This window comes from Telmatherina bonti (assembly GCF_933228915.1).
Source record: "Telmatherina bonti genome assembly, chromosome: 16".
NCBI classification, from domain to species: domain Eukaryota; kingdom Metazoa; phylum Chordata; class Actinopteri; order Atheriniformes; family Telmatherinidae; genus Telmatherina; species Telmatherina bonti.
The window spans coordinates 22,289,068-22,306,700 of record NC_136614.1 but is presented as its reverse complement, the minus strand read 5'-3'; positions in this window follow the sequence as shown (position 1 = coordinate 22,306,700).

The following is a 17,633-nucleotide window of genomic DNA, read 5'->3' as shown; positions in this document are numbered from 1 at the left end:
AACTGAAATATAAATTTGGTTATTTTCTTTCTGAAATCTGATCACATAGAGATTTTACAGATTGACGGGAGCATGAAGAAGATTGGCTTATCAAATTACTCATGAGAATAAAGTGAATGCAGTTTTTTTTATCAGCTAATGATCAGTTTTATTTACAATAACTACTCCATGTGGGTGTCTGTTTTTCGCCGGGTGTGGTGGCGCGCGCCTGTAATCCAAGTTACAGGGAGGCTGAGGTTAGAGGATTGCTTGAGTCCAGGAGCTCTGAGCTGCAGCAGACTATGCCGATCGGATGTCCGCACTAAGTTCGGTATCGATATGGTGCTCCTGGGGGAGCTCGGGACCACCAGGTTGTCTAAGGAGGGGTGTACCGGCCCAGGTCGGAAACGGAGCAGGTCAAAGTCCCCGTGCCGCTCAGTAGTGAGATCGCACCTGTGAATAGAAGCTGCAGCGCAGCCTGAGCAAAACAGAGAGACCCAGTCTCTTTTATGCTCATCATTAAACTACTCTTAAACCACACAGACTCCTTACTTCACACAGTAGCTTCATCTCTACTTATTAGTCTTCTTACTCCCATTAAAAATGGACTTCAAACACATAATCTCATTGTCCTACTGCGCCTCCTCCTGGTGATCTGCTGACACTGCACCACCTTCACCCAATACCGCTGCTGCAGGTGGGGCTGCAATATCGACAACATGCTACTCATTGGCACATTTCTTTCTTTCACGTTAAGTTCAACGACATTGTTTGGTAGCTATGCATCAACACCAACAAATAAATATACTATATTTATTTCTAATTGATCTAATATCTTAATAAATATGAATGAAAGATTCCAGAGACTGGAAACTGATTTGTTGGTAAGAACCTTGTTGTATTTTATACTTCTTTGCTTGCATTATCCCCACTAAGACCCCATCAGGTTTTTCCTAATATGTTTGTACATTGCCAGCCTCATTACATAATTGAATAAGTCAAATTTCTTCATTGGATTGTCTTCCTTAAACTCTTCAAACAATGCTGGTTAATTTGGCATTGTATAATCATAAAAATATGACTCGGGTAATTGTGCTGTGAGGTTAAAAATAAATAACTATAGTTTAATTGGTTACAATCATGTCCATCCATGTCAATAAACACAAACATGTTGCCTACACTGATGGCTCAATATTGAGAAAACGTCTGCTTCACATCAATGTTCAAATGACAATAAAACATTTCTTCTCCAGAACCCAAAATAAACTGAGTACATAGCAGGCACTTTATTAAAATGATGTTTGTAAAGTAGCATGTTTGAATAAAGTCATGTGTGTAGACCATGATGATCGCCAAGATCCATTAAAACAGGTCAGAGGACACAAACTGGAACAAACAGGAACATTTACCATCACATATAACTAAAATGACAGAAAAATTACCCGTTTTTTAAAATCCACACACACAAACTCACAATTTGGCTGGCCGGGGGGGAAAAACTGCAAAAACCATACAAAGGTGGCTTTTTGAGTTAAATCCCAAACACTTGTCTCTGACCAGCATAAAAAGTATCAACCAACTAATAGTCTAAGTCTTCCAGCTGGTTTCTTTATAGAAAAAGTTAGTAAAGATTTCCCCTCTTTGCCTGAGTTGGTCTCATTACTAAAGTAAATGAAAAGCCTTTGTACAGTTCTCAAATTCTCAGGTAGACTGACTTATTTTGTAGCCACTGATGAAGGTTCATACTAATAATGGTATCTCTTTGAACTGTGACAACTTGTATTAACTCTGAAATTGATTCAGATGATACTTTCCTTGACTTAAACTCTACAGTTCTTCTTGTCTGGTTTTCTTGGTGAACTGAACTTCCGTCAGTCTCAAGTCCCTCCACATACCATTCATCCTCACACTGATGTGATTGAATTTACCAGACGCGGAATCACATCTCAGTGTGCTTCATTGAGTATGTCCTGTCAGCCACCCTTAAAGCCTCTGTGTGAACACCTGCATCTCGCCGGGTGTGGTGGCGCGCGCCTGTAATCCAAGTGACAGGGAGGCTGAGGCTGGTGGATTGCTTGAGTCCAGGAGCTCTGAGCTGCAGCAGACTATGCCGATCAGGTGTCCGCACTAAGTTCGGTGTCGATATGGTGCTCCTGGGGGAGCACGGGACCACCAGGTTGTCTAAGGAGGGGCGTACCGGCCCAGGTCAGAAACGGAGCAAGTCAAAGTCCCCGTGCCGCTCAGTAGTGAGATCGCACCTGTGAATAGAAGCTGCAGCGCAGCCTGAGCAAATCAGCGAGACCCAGTTTCTTGTATACTTATCACTAAACTACTCTTAAACTACACACAGACTCCTTCCTGTAAAAAGCAGCTTCATCTCTCCTAATTAGTCTTTTTACTCCCATTTAAAATGTACTTCAGGCACATCATCTAATTGTCCTACTGCGCCTCCTCCTGGTGATCTGCTGACACTGCACCACCTTCACCCAATACCGCTGCTGCAGCAGTTGGACGTCCAACCCCGCCGCCTCAACATTTTGATTGAATCATGCCTAACCTTAACTCTATCCCGAACCCTAACCCCACGCCCGTTTGACATCCAGTCCCGCCCATTTGGCATCCAACCACGCCCATTGGACATTCAACCCTGCCCAATATTCAGCCCCAACCAATTCTCCAGGCTGCATCTGGGGGTGGGGGTATCCCAGGTGGGGGCTACAATATTGACAACATGCGACTCATTGACACATTTCTTTCTTTCACATTAAGTTCAGACGTCACAGTTTTGTGGACATGCAGTCAAGCAAACGTATATAAAAAAAAAAAACTGTTTAATCTCCAACTGCTACAGTATATCAATAAATATTGCAGAAACAATCCAGAGACTGAAAACAGATTTGTTGATCCAAATTTTGTTGTTCTTGTTTTTTTCCTCTGCTTCTTGTGTTATCTTATCTAACACCCCATCAATTTTTTTTCCTTATATATCTTAATTTCGTAAGCGCTATAGCAAAATAGTCTATAAGTCACATCTTGGCAAAAAAAAAAAAAAAAGTGCTATCTATCTAATTTAACTCTTCTAATAATGCAGATTATTTTGCATTGTTACTTAAATTCCTAATAATATTCAGGTAATCATGCGGTGAGGTTAAAAATACATAACTGTAGTTTAAATGCTTTTAATAAAGTTCATCTTTTTAATTAAACACTAACATGACATGTTGAGAAAATTGGGACTCTTGTCAATGTGCAAGTTGCACGAAAATGTCTTCTTCTCCAGGACCAAAAATAACTGAGCACATTCCAGGCACTTTATAAAAATAAAGTTTGTAAAGCAGCTTGTTTGTATGAAGTCATGTCTGTAGATTGTACATTTTTGCTTGAGCTGGTTTCATAACAAGTGATGTAGGACCCTTTTTACAGTTTTCAAATCCTCAGACTGACTTATTTTGTAGCCACTGATGAAGGTTCATACTAATAATGGTATCTCTTTGAACTGTGACAACTTATATTAACTCTGAGATTGATTCAGTTTATACTTTCCTCATCTTAAACTCTACAGTTCTTCTTGTCTGGTTTTCTTGGTGAACTGAACTTCTCAAGTTCCTCTACATACCATACATCCTCACAGTGATGTGACTGAATATACCGGACCAGGCATCACACCTCAGTGTGCTTCATTGAGTATGTCCTGTCAGCCACCCTTAAACCCTCTGTGTGAACACCTGCATCTCGCCGGGTGTGGTGGCGCGCGCCTGTAATCCAAGTTACAGGGAGGCTGAGGTTGGAGGATTGCTTGAGTCCAGGAGCTCTGAGCTGCAGCAGACTATGCCGATCAGGTGTCCGCACTAAGTTCGGTATCGATATGGTGCTTCTGGGGGAGCTCGGGACAACCAGGTCGTCTAAGGAGGGGTGTACTGGCCCAGGTCGGAAACGGAGCAGGTCAAAGTCCCCGTGCCGCTCAATAGTGGGATCGCACCTGTGAATAGAAGCTGCAGCGCAGCCTGAGCAAAACAGTGAGACCCAGTCTCTTTTATACTCATCATGAAATAACTTGTACAACGGAAACATAAACCATCACTCAACAACTTTCTCAGTGCTGATTTGTCTTTTTAGTCCTATTAAAAACAACACCATAAAACAGCTGCACTGGTTGTTCTTCAGCGCCTCCTTCTGGGGTATAATTGACACTACACCTCCCTCATTCAACATCAGCAACAAACTACAATTTACTGTAGTTATGTTGAATTCTTTAGTCCTGTACAAATGCAGCAACAAATAAAATAAGAAAAGGATAGCATATAAACACACTTGTTTTCTGCCAATTACATTCTGTGTTCAAAATGCTTTTGAATTTCTTGCAAATGCATTCTCAAAGATGATGGACAAAACCGTCAAGAAGGCAACCAAATGTCTTGAGATCTAACAAATATATTTAGTCCTACATATATTACTCTATTTTTACTTGCTTTTTTTCTTGATAATTTCAACCTAAAACACCTCACACATTGCACACCTACACCTAGGTGACCGATTTTACCTTTTTAGAGATCAAATTGTCAGACTGAAATTTATCCCACTTTACCTGGTTTGGGTTTTGTGGTTTATATTAACCAAACTGACAGAGAAGTGACTGGAAACAACTGTGTAGGTGTGCTGTGCCTCTGAAGTGAAAGAATGTGAATTTAGTTTTGTCACTGAATTTGGTTTTTAAGTTGTACTTCACTGGAAGCAAGGAATCCAATCGCAGGACTATCAAGACTATCGACTGAATCTGATATTTTTAGAATGGTTAATTTAATGTTTTCTCAGTATCGCTGTGTTTTCTTTTCTCCCGTTTAGTTTTATACAGTTAAAAACTTTCCTTAAGCGTTTCACATCATGCTGGGTGTGGTGGCGTGCGCCTGTAATCCAAGTTACAGGGAGGCTGAGGCTGGTGGATTGCTTGAGTCCAGGAGCTCTGAGCTGCAGCAGACTATGCCGATCGGGTGTCCACACTAAGTTCGGTGTCGATATGGTGCTCCTGGGGGAGCACGGGACCACCAGGTTGTCTAAGGAGGGGTGTACCGGCCCAGGTCAGAAACGGAGCAGGTCAAAGTCCCCGTGCCGCTCAGTAGTGAGATTGCACCTGTGAATAGAAGCTGCAGCGCAGCCTGAGCAAATCAGCGAGACCCAGTTTCTTGTATACTTATCACTAAACTACTCTTAAACTACACACAGACTCCTTCCTGTAAAAAGCAGCTTCATCTCTCCTAATTAGTCTTTTTACTCCCATTTAAAATGTACTTCAGGCACATCATCTAATTGTCCCCCTGCGCCTCCTCCTGGTGATCTGCTGACACTGCACCACCATCACCCAATAATGCTGCTGTAGCAGTTGGACGTCCAACGCAGCCCCCATCAACATTTTGATTGAATCATGCCTAACCTTAACTCTATCCCGGACCCTAACCCCACGCCCGTTTGACATCCAGTCCCGCCCATTTGGCATCCAACCACGCCCATTGGACATTCAACCCTGCCCAATATTCAGCCCCAACCAATTCTCCAGGCTGCATCTGGGGGTGGGGGTATCCCAGGTGGGGGCTACAATATTGACAACATGCGACTCATTGACACATTTCTTTCTTTCACATTAAGTTCAGACGTCACAGTTTTGTGGACATGCAGTCAAGCAAACGTATATAAAAAAAAAAACTGTTTAATCTCCAACTGCTACAGTATATCAATAAATATTGCAGAAACAATCCAGAGACTGAAAACAGATTTGTTGATCCAAATTTTGTTGTTCTTGTTTTTTTCCTCTGCTTCTTGTGTTATCTTATCTAACACCCCATCAATTTTTTTTCCTTATATATCTTAATTTCGTAAGCGCTATAGCAAAATAGTCTATAAGTCACATCTTGGCAAAAAAAAAAAAAAAAGTGCTATCTATCTAATTTAACTCTTCTAATAATGCAGATTATTTTGCATTGTTACTTAAATTCCTAATAATATTCAGGTAATCATGCGGTGAGGTTAAAAATACATAACTGTAGTTTAAATGCTTTTAATAAAGTTCATCTTTTTAATTAAACACTAACATGACATGTTGAGAAAATTGGGACTCTTGTCAATGTGCAAGTTGCACGAAAATGTCTTCTTCTCCAGGACCAAAAATAACTGAGCACATTCCAGGCACTTTATAAAAATAAAGTTTGTAAAGCAGCTTGTTTGTATGAAGTCATGTCTGTAGATTGTACATTTTTGCTTGAGCTGGTTTCATAACAAGTGATGTAGGACCCTTTTTACAGTTTTCAAATCCTCAGACTGACTTATTTTGTAGCCACTGATGAAGGTTCATACTAATAATGGTATCTCTTTGAACTGTGACAACTTATATTAACTCTGAGATTGATTCAGTTTATACTTTCCTCATCTTAAACTCTACAGTTCTTCTTGTCTGGTTTTCTTGGTGAACTGAACTTGTCAAGTTCCTCTACATACCATACATCCTCACAGTGATGTGACTGAATATACCGGACCAGGCATCACACCTCAGTGTGCTTCATTGAGTATGTCCTGTCAGCCACCCTTAAACCCTCTGTGTGAACACCTGCATCTCGCCGGGTGTGGTGGCGCGCGCCTGTAATCCAAGTTACAGGGAGGCTGAGGTTGGAGGATTGCTTGAGTCCAGGAGCTCTGAGCTGCAGCAGACTATGCCGATCAGGTGTCCGCACTAAGTTCGGTATCGATATGGTGCTTCTGGGGGAGCTCGGGACAACCAGGTCGTCTAAGGAGGGGTGTACCGGCCCAGGTCGGAAACGGAGCAGGTCAAAGTCCCCGTGCCGCTCAATAGTGGGATCGCACCTGTGAATAGAAGCTGCAGCGCAGCCTGAGCAAAACAGTGAGACCCAGTCTCTTTTATACTCATCATGAAATAACTTGTACAACGGAAACATAAACCATCACTCAACAACTTTCTCAGTGCTGATTTGTCTTTTTAGTCCTATTAAAAACAACACCATAAAACAGCTGCACTGGTTGTTCTTCAGCGCCTCCTTCTGGGGTATAATTGACACTACACCTCCCTCATTCACCGCCTGGTACAGCAGGTGGAGACAAACTACCGTTTTTAAAAATAAACTGAGTACATAGCAGGCACTTTATTAAAATGATGTTTGTAAAGTAGCATGTTTGAATAAAGTCATGTGTGTAGACCATGATGATCGCCAAGATCCATTAAAACAGGTCAGAGGACACAAACTGGAACAAACAGGAACATTTACCATCACATATAACTAAAATGACAGAAAAATTACCCATTTTTTAAAATCCACACACACAAACTCACAATTTGGCTGGCCGGGGGGGAAAAACTGCAAAAACCATACAAAGGTGGCTTTTTGAGTTAAATCCCAAACACTTGTCTCTGACCAGCATAAAAAGTATCAACCAACTAATAATCTAAGTCTTCCAGCTGGTTTCTTTATGGAAAAAGTTAGTAAAGATTTCCCCTCTTTGCCTGAGTTGGTCTCATTTAAAGTAAATGAAAAGCCTTTGTACAGTTCTCAAATTCTTAGGTAGACTGACTTATTTTGTAGCCACTGATGAAGGTTCATACTAATAATGGTATCTCTTTGAACTGTGAAAACTTGTATTAACTCTGAAATTGATTCAGATGATACTTTCCTTGACTTAAACTCTACAGTTCTTCTTGTCTGGTTTTCTTGGTGAACTGAACTTCCGTCAGTCTCAAGTCCCTCCACATACCATTCATCCTCACACTGATGTGATTGAATTTACCAGACGCGGAATCACATCTCAGTGTGCTTCATTGAGTATGTCCTGTCAGCCACCCTTAAAGCCTCTGTGTGAACACCTGCATCTCGCCGGGTGTGGTGGCGCGCGCCTGTAATCCAAGTTACAGGGAGGGTGAGGCTGGTGGATTGCTTGAGTCCAGGAGCTCTCAGCTGCAGTAGACTATGCCGATCAGGTGTCCGCACTAAGGTCAGTGTCGATATGGTGCTCCTGGGGGAACTCGGGACCACCAGGTCGTCTAAGGAGGGGTGTACTGGCCCAGGTCGGAAACGGAGCAGGTCAAAGTCCCCGTGCCGCTCAATAGTGGGATCGCACCTGTGAATAGAAGCTGCAGCGCAGCCTGAGCAAAACAGTGAGACCCAGTCTCTTTTATACTCATCATGAAATAACTTGTACAACGGAAACATAAACCATCACTCAACAACTTTCTCAGTGCTGATTTGTCTTTTTAGTCCTATTAAAAACAACACCATAAAACAGCTGCACTGGTTGTTCTTCAGCGCCTCCTTCTGGGGTATAATTGACACTACACCTCCCTCATTCAACATCAGCAACAAACTACAATTTACTGTAGTTATGTTGAATTCTTTAGTCCTGTACAAATGCAGCAACAAATAAAATAAGAAAAGGATAGCATATAAACACACTTGTTTTCTGCCAATTACATTCTGTGTTCAAAATGCTTTTGAATTTCTTGCAAATGCATTCTCAAAGATGATGGACAAAACCGTCAAGAAGGCAACCAAATGTCTTGAGATCTAACAAATATATTTAGTCCTACATATATTACTCTATTTTTACTTGCTTTTTTTCTTGATAATTTCAACCTAAAACACCTCACACATTGCACACCTACACCTAGGTGACCGATTTTACCTTTTTAGAGATCAAATTGTCAGACTGAAATTTATCCCACTTTACCTGGTTTGGGTTTTGTGGTTTATATTAACCAAACTGACAGAGAAGTGACTGGAAACAACTGTGTAGGTGTGCTGTGCCTCTGAAGTGAAAGAATGTGAATTTAGTTTTGTCACTGAATTTGGTTTTTAAGTTGTACTTCACTGGAAGCAAGGAATCCAATCGCAGGACTATCAAGACTATCGACTGAATCTGATATTTTTAGAATGGTTAATTTAATGTTTTCTCAGTATCGCTGTGTTTTCTTTTCTCCCGTTTAGTTTTATACAGTTAAAAACTTTCCTTAAGCGTTTCACATCATGCTGGGTGTGGTGGCGTGCGCCTGTAATCCAAGTTACAGGGAGGCTGAGGCTGGTGGATTGCTTGAGTCCAGGAGCTCTGAGCTGCAGCAGACTATGCCGATCGGGTGTCCACACTAAGTTCGGTGTCGATATGGTGCTCCTGGGGGAGCACGGGACCACCAGGTTGTCTAAGGAGGGGCGTACCGGCCCAGGTCAGAAACGGAGCAGGTCAAAGTCCCCGTGCCGCTCAGTAGTGAGATCGCACCTGTGAATAGAAGCTGCAGCGCAGCCTGAGCAAATCAGCGAGACCCAGTTTCTTGTATACTTATCACTAAACTACTCTTAAACTACACACAGACTCCTTCCTGTAAAAAGCAGCTTCATCTCTCCTAATTAGTCTTTTTACTCCCATTTAAAATGTACTTCAGGCACATCATCTAATTGTCCCCCTGTGCCTCCTCCTGGTGATCTGCTGACACTGCACCACCATCACCCAATAATGCTGCTGTAGCAGTTGGACGTCCAACGCAGCCCCCATCAACATTTTGATTGAATCATGCCTAACCTTAACTCTATCCCGAACCCTAACCCCACGCCCGTTTGACATCCAGTCCCGCCCATTTGGCATCCAACCACGCCCATTGGACATTCAACCCTGCCCAATATTCAGCCCCAACCAATTCTCCAGGCTGCATCTGGGGGTGGGGGTATCCCAGGTGGGGGCTACAATATTGACAACATGCGACTCATTGACACATTTCTTTCTTTCACATTAAGTTCAGACGTCACAGTTTTGTGGACATGCAGTCAAGCAAACGTATATAAAAAAAAAACTGTTTAATCTCCAACTGCTACAGTATATCAATAAATATTGCAGAAACAATCCAGAGACTGAAAACAGATTTGTTGATCCAAATTTTGTTGTTCTTGTTTTTTTCCTCTGCTTCTTGTGTTATCTTATCTAACACCCCATCAATTTTTTTTCCTTATATATCTTAATTTCGTAAGCGCTATAGCAAAATAGTCTATAAGTCACATCTTGGCAAAAAAAAAAAAAAAAGTGCTATCTATCTAATTTAACTCTTCTAATAATGCAGATTATTTTGCATTGTTACTTAAATTCCTAATAATATTCAGGTAATCATGCGGTGAGGTTAAAAATACATAACTGTAGTTTAAATGCTTTTAATAAAGTTCATCTTTTTAATTAAACACTAACATGACATGTTGAGAAAATTGGGACTCTTGTCAATGTGCAAGTTGCACGAAAATGTCTTCTTCTCCAGGACCAAAAATAACTGAGCACATTCCAGGCACTTTATAAAAATAAAGTTTGTAAAGCAGCTTGTTTGTATGAAGTCATGTCTGTAGATTGTACATTTTTGCTTGAGCTGGTTTCATAACAAGTGATGTAGGACCCTTTTTACAGTTTTCAAATCCTCAGACTGACTTATTTTGTAGCCACTGATGAAGGTTCATACTAATAATGGTATCTCTTTGAACTGTGACAACTTATATTAACTCTGAGATTGATTCAGTTTATACTTTCCTCATCTTAAACTCTACAGTTCTTCTTGTCTGGTTTTCTTGGTGAACTGAACTTCTCAAGTTCCTCTACATACCATACATCCTCACAGTGATGTGACTGAATATACCGGACCAGGCATCACACCTCAGTGTGCTTCATTGAGTATGTCCTGTCAGCCACCCTTAAACCCTCTGTGTGAACACCTGCATCTCGCCTGTAATCCAAGTTACAGGGAGGCTGAGGTTGGAGGATTGCTTGAGTCCAGGAGCTCTGAGCTGCAGCAGACTATGCCGATCAGGTGTCCGCACTAAGTTCGGTATCGATATGGTGTTCCTGGGGAAGCTCGGGACCACCAGGTCGTCTAAGGAGGGGTGTACCGGCCCAGGTCGGAAACGGAGCAGGTCAAAGTCCCCGTGCCGCTCAATAGTGGGATCGCACCTGTGAATAGAAGCTGCAGCGCAGCCTGAGCAAAACAGTGAGACCCAGTCTCTTTTATACTCATCATGAAATAACTTGTACAACGGAAACATAAACCATCACTCAACAACTTTCTCAGTGCTGATTTGTCTTTTTAGTCCTATTAAAAACAACACCATAAAACAGCTGCACTGGTTGTTCTTCAGCGCCTCCTTCTGGGGTATAATTGACACTACACCTCCCTCATTCAACATCAGCAACAAACTACAATTTACTGTAGTTATGTTGAATTCTTTAGTCCTGTACAAATGCAGCAACAAATAAAATAAGAAAAGGATAGCATATAAACACACTTGCTTTCTGTGTTCAAAATGCTTTTGAATTTCTTGCAAATGCATTCTCAAAGATGATGGACAAAACCGTCAAGAAGGCAACCAAATGTCTTGAGATCTAACAAATATATTTAGTCCTACATATATTACTCTATTTTTACTTGCTTTTTTTCTTGATAATTTCAACCTAAAACACCTCACACATTGCACACCTACACCTAGGTGACCGATTTTACCTTTTTAGAGATCAAATTGTCAGACTGAAATTTATCCCACTTTACCTGGTTTGGGTTTTGTGGTTTATATTAACCAAACTGACAGAGAAGTGACTGGAAACAACTGTGTAGGTGTGCTGTGCCTCTGAAGTGAAAGAATGTGAATTTAGTTTTGTCATTGAATTTTGTTTTTAAGTTGTACTTCACTGGAAGCAAGGAATCCAATCGCAGGACTATCAAGACTATCGACTGAATCTGATATTTTTAGAATGGTTAATTTAATGTTTTCTCAGTATCGCTGTGTTTTCTTTTCTCCCGTTTAGTTTTATACAGTTAAAAACTTTCCTTAAGCGTTTCACATCATGCTGGGTGTGGTGGCGTGCGCCTGTAATCCAAGTTACAGGGAGGCTGAGGCTGGTGGATTGCTTGAGTCCAGGAGCTCTGAGCTGCAGCAGACTATGCCGATCGGGTGTCCACACTAAGTTCGGTGTCGATATGGTGCTCCTGGGGGAGCACGGGACCAACAGGTTGTCTAAGGAGGGGTGTACCGGCCCAGGTCAGAAACGGAGCAGGTTAAAGTCCCCGTGCCGCTCAGTAGTGAGATCGCACCTGTGAATAGAAGCTGCAGCGCAGCCTGAACAAATCAGTGACACCCAGTTTCTTGTATACTTATCACTAAACTACTCTTAAACTACACACAGACTCCTTCCTGTAAAAAGCAGCTTCATCTCTCCTAATTAGTCTTTTTACTCCCATTTAAAATGTACTTCAGGCACATCATATAATTGTCCTCCTGCGCCTCCTCCTGGTGATCTGCTGACACTGCACCACCTTCACCCAATAATGCTGCTGTAGCAGTTGGACGTCCAACGCAGACCCCATCAACATTTTGATTGAATCATGCCTAACCTTAACTCTATCCCGAACCCTAACCCCACGCCCGTTTGACATCCAGTCCCGCCCATTTGGCATCCAACCACGCCCATTGGACATTCAACCCTGCCCAATATTCAGCCCCAACCAATTCTCCAGGCTGCATCTGGGGGTGGGGGTATCCCAGGTGGGGGCTACAATATTGACAACATGTGACTTATTGACACATTTCTTTCTTTCACATTAAGTTCAGACGTCACAGTTTTGTGGACATGCAGTCACGCAAACGTATATATATATAAAAAAAACTGTTTAATCTCCAACTGCTACAGTATATCAATAAATATTGCAGAAACAATCCAGAGACTGAAAACAGATTTGTTGATCCAAATGTTGTTGTTCTTGTTTTTTTTCCTCTGCTTCTCTTGTGTTATCTTATCTAACACCCCATCAATTTTTTCTTATTTATCTTAATTTCGTTTGCGCTATAGCAAAATAGTCTATAAGTCACATCTTGGCAAAAAAAAAAAAAAAAAAAAAAAAAAAAGTGATATCTATCTAATTAAACTCTTCTAATAATGCAGATTATTTTGCATTGTTACTTATATTCCTAATAATATTCAGGTAATCATGCGGTGAGGTTAAAAATACATAACTGTAGTTTAAATGCTTTTAATAAAGTTCATCTTTTTAATCAAACACTAACATGACATGTTGAGAAAATTGGGACTCTTGTCAATGTGCAAGTTGCACGAAAATGTCTTCTTCTCCAGAACCAAAAATAACTGAGCACATTCCAGGCACTTTATAAAAATAAAGTTTGTAAAGCAGCTTGTTTGTATGAAGTCATGTCTGTAGATTGTACATTTTTGCTTGAGCTGGTTTCATAACAAGTGATGTAGGACCCTTTTTACAGTTTTCAAATCCTCGGATTGACTTATTTTGTAGCCACTGATGAAGGTTCATACTAATAGTGGTATCTCTTGATGTCTCGTGATTAAATTTACCAGACGCGATATCACATCTCAGTGTGCTTCATTGAGTATGTCCTGTCAGCCACCCTTAAAGCCTCTGTGTGAACACCTGCATCTCGCCGGGTGTGGTGGCGCGCGCCTGTAATCCAAGTTACAGGGAGGCTGAGGCTGGTGGATTGCTTGAGTCCAGGAGCTCTGAGCTGCAGCAGACTATGCCGATCAGGTGTCCGCACTAAGTTCGGTATCGATATGGTGCTCCTGGGGGAGCTCGGGACCACCAGGTCGTCTAAGGAGGGGTGTACCGGCCCAGGTCGGAAACGGAGCAGGTCAAAGTCCCCGTGCCGCTCAGTAGTGAGATCGCACCTGTGAATAGAAGCTGCAGCGCAGCCTGAGCAAAACAGAGAGACCCAGTTTCTTTTATGCTCATCATTAAACTACTCTTAAACCACACACAGACTCTTTACTTCACACAGCAGCTTCATCTCTCCTAATTAGTCTTCTTACTCCCATTAAAAATGGACTTCAAACACATAATCTCATTGTCCTACTGCGCCTCCTCCTGGTGATCCGCTGACACTGCACCACCTTCACCCAATAATACTGCTGCAGGTGGGGCTGCAATATCGACATCATGCTACTCATTGACACATTTCTTTCTTTCACGTTAAGTTCAACGACATTGTTTGGTAGCTATGCATCAACACCAACAAATAAATATACTACATTTACATCTAATTGATCTAATATCTCAATAAATATGAATGAAAGATTCCAGAGACTGGAAACTGATTTGTTGGTAAGAACCTTGTTGTATTTTATACTTCTTTGCTTGCATTATCCCCACTAAGACCCCATCAGGTTTTTCCTAATATGTTTGTACATTGCCAGCCTCATTACATAATTGAATAAGTCAAATTTCTTCATTGTGATGTCTTCCTTAAACTCTTCAAACAATGCTGGTTAATTTGGCATTGTATAATCATAAAAATATGACTCGGGTAATTGTGCTGTGAGGTTAAAAATAAATAACTATAGTTTAATTGGTTACAATCATGCCCATCCATGTCAATAAACACAAACATGTTGCCTACACTGATGGCTCAATATTGAGAAAACTTGTGCTTCACATCAATGTGCAAATGACAATAAAACATTTCTTCTCCAGAACCCAAAATAAACTGAGTACATAGCAGGCACTTTATTAAAATGATGTTTGTAAAGTAGCATGTTTGAATAAAGTCATGTCTGTAGACCATGATAATAGCCAAGATCCATTAAAACAGGTCAGAGGACACAAACTGGAACAAACAGGAACATTTACCATCACATATAACTAAAATGACAGAAAAATTACCCGTTTTTTAAAATCCACACACACAAACTCACAATTTGGCTGGCCGGGAAAAAAAAAACTGCAAAACCATACGAAGGTAACTTATTGAGTTAAATCCCAAACACTTGTCTCTGACCAGCATAAAAAGTATCAACCAACTCATAATCTAAGTCTTCCAGCTGGTTTCTTTATGGAAAAAGTTAGTAAATATTTCTCCTTTTGTGCCTGAGTTGGTCTCATTACTAAAGTAATTACTCATTACTAAAGCTACATGCCCACCTGAGCAGAAATAATTTATGCGAGGAGTTTCAGTCAGGATTTAGAGCTCATCATAGCACTGAGACAGCATTGGTGAAAGTTACTAATGACCTTCTTATGGCCTCAGACAAAGGACTTGTGTCCGTACTTATCTTGCTTGATCTTAGTGCTGCATTTGACACGGTCGATCATAACATTCTGTTACAAAGACTAGAACAGGTGATTGGAATTACAGGTACAGCGTTAAGCTGGTTTAAATCATATTTATCTGATAGACTTCAGTTCGTTCATGTAAATGACAAGTCCTCCTCCCAAACTACAGTAAGTCATGGAGTTCCTCAAGGTTCTGTACTTGGACCAGTACTCTTCACGCTATATATGCTCCCTTTAGGCAAAATTATTAGACAGCATGGAATAAACTTTCATTGTTATGCAGATGATACTCAACTATACTTATCCTTTAAACCAGATGAAACAAATCAGCCCAATAGGCTACAAAATTGTCTCATAGACATAAAGACTTGGATGTCTAGAAATTTTCTCCTCTTAAACTCAGATAAGACTGAAGTAATTCTCGTTGGATCTGAAAAACTCAGTTAAATTTTCCTGTTTTGTAATGAACCTGGATGGCATTACTTTAGCTTCCAGTGCTACAGTGAGAAACCTTGGAGTAATATTTGACCCTGACCTGTCCTTTGGTCCACATATTAAGCAGGTTACTAAAACAGCCTTCTTTCATTTACGTAATATAGCCAAAATTAGGGACATTCTGTCTCAGAGTGATGCAGAAAAACTGGTTCACGCTTTTGTTACTTCGAGACTAGATTACTGTAACTCTCTATTACTGGGCTGTCCTAAATATGCCCTGAAAACCCTTCAGCTGATCCAGAATTCTGCAGCCAGAGTCCTGACCAGAACCAGCATGAGAGATTATATTTCTCCAGTTTTAGCCTCTCTTCATTGGCTGCCTGTTGAATCTAGAATAGAATTTAAAATCCTTCTCCTTACATATAAAGCCCTCCACAACCAGGCACCACTATATATCAAAGACCTCATTGTTCCTTATATACCAAGCAGAGTACTTCGTTCGCAGACTGCAGGCTTACTTGTGGTTCCTAGAGTCTCAAAGAGCCGAGCAGGAGGCAGAGCCTTTGGTTATCAGGCCCCTCTCTTATGGAATAAGCTCCCAGTTAGTGTTAGGGAAGCAGACACCCTCCCCACCTTTAAGACTAGGCTGAAGACTTATCTTTTTGATAAGTCCTATAGCTAGGGATGGTTAGCATCCCTTAGTTATGCTGCTATAGGTTTAGACTGCTGAGGGACATTTCCTGATACACTGAGCTTCTTTCTTTTTCTCTTTATCTCTTTCTTTTACCCCCCCCCCATAACAGTGTTGCATCATTAACATGTATGTCTCCTGTCTCAGCAGGTCTCCCTGGCTGGGAGTAGCAGTTCCTGTTGTCTGTTGTCTTTCTGTCCTCTTCCCCCCACACAGCAGAGGCAAATGGCTGCCTGTCCTGAGCTGGGTTCTGCCGGAGGTTTCCTTCCTGTTAAAAGGGAGTTTTTTCCTTCCCACTGTTGCCAGTGTGCTTGCTCAGGATGGGAGATTGAGTTGGACTCAACTCAATCTGTTGGTTTCCTTATATAGGCTATTATGAATTGGCCTTCATTATGTTTTCCCCTCTGTCTGTAAAGCGTCTTGAGATGGCATTGCTGTGATTTGACACTATATAAATAAAGTTGAATTGAATTGAATTGAAAAGCCTTTGTACAGTTCTCAAATTCACAGGTAGACTGACTTATTTTGTAGCCACTGATGAAGGTTCATACTAATAATGGTATCTCTTTGAACTGTGACAACTTGTATTAACTCTGAAATTGATTCAGATGATACTTTCCCCGACTTAAACTCTACAGTTCTTCTTGTCTGGTTTTCTTGGTGAACTGAACTTCTGTCAGTCTCGAGTTCCTCTACATACCATTCATCCTCACACTGATGAGACTGAATATATCGGACCAGGCATCACACCTCAGTGTGCTTCATTGAGTATGTCCTGTCAGCATCCCTTAAACCCTCTGTGTGAACACCTGCATCTCGCCGGGTGTGGTGGCGCGCGCCTGTAATCCAAGTGACAGGGAGGCTGAGGCTGGTGGATCGCTTGAATCCAGGAGCTCTGAGCTGCAGCAGACTATGCCGATCAGGTGTCCGCACTAAGTTCGGTATCGATATGGTGCTCCTGGGGAAGCTTGGGACCACCAGGTCGTCTAAGGAGGGGTGTACCGGCCCAGGTCGGAAACGGAGCAGGTCAAAGTCCCCGTGCCGCTCAATAGTGGGATCGCACCTGTGAATAGAAGCTGCAGCGCAGCCTGAGCAAATCAGCGAGACCCAGTCTCTTTTATACTCATCATAAAATAACTTGTACAACGGAAACATAAACCATCACTCAACAACTTTCTCAGTGCTGATTTGTCTTTTTAGTCCTATTAAAAACAACACCATAAAACAGCTGCACTGGTTGTTCTTCAGCGCCTCCTTCTGGGGTATAATTGACACTACACCTCCCTCATTCACCGCCTGGTACAGCAGGTGGAGACAAACTACCATTTTTAAAAATAAACTGAGTACATAGCAGGCACTTTATTAAAATGATGTTTGTAAAGTAGCATGTTTGAATAAAGTCATGTGTGTAGACCGTGATGATAGCTAAGATCCATTTACTGTAGT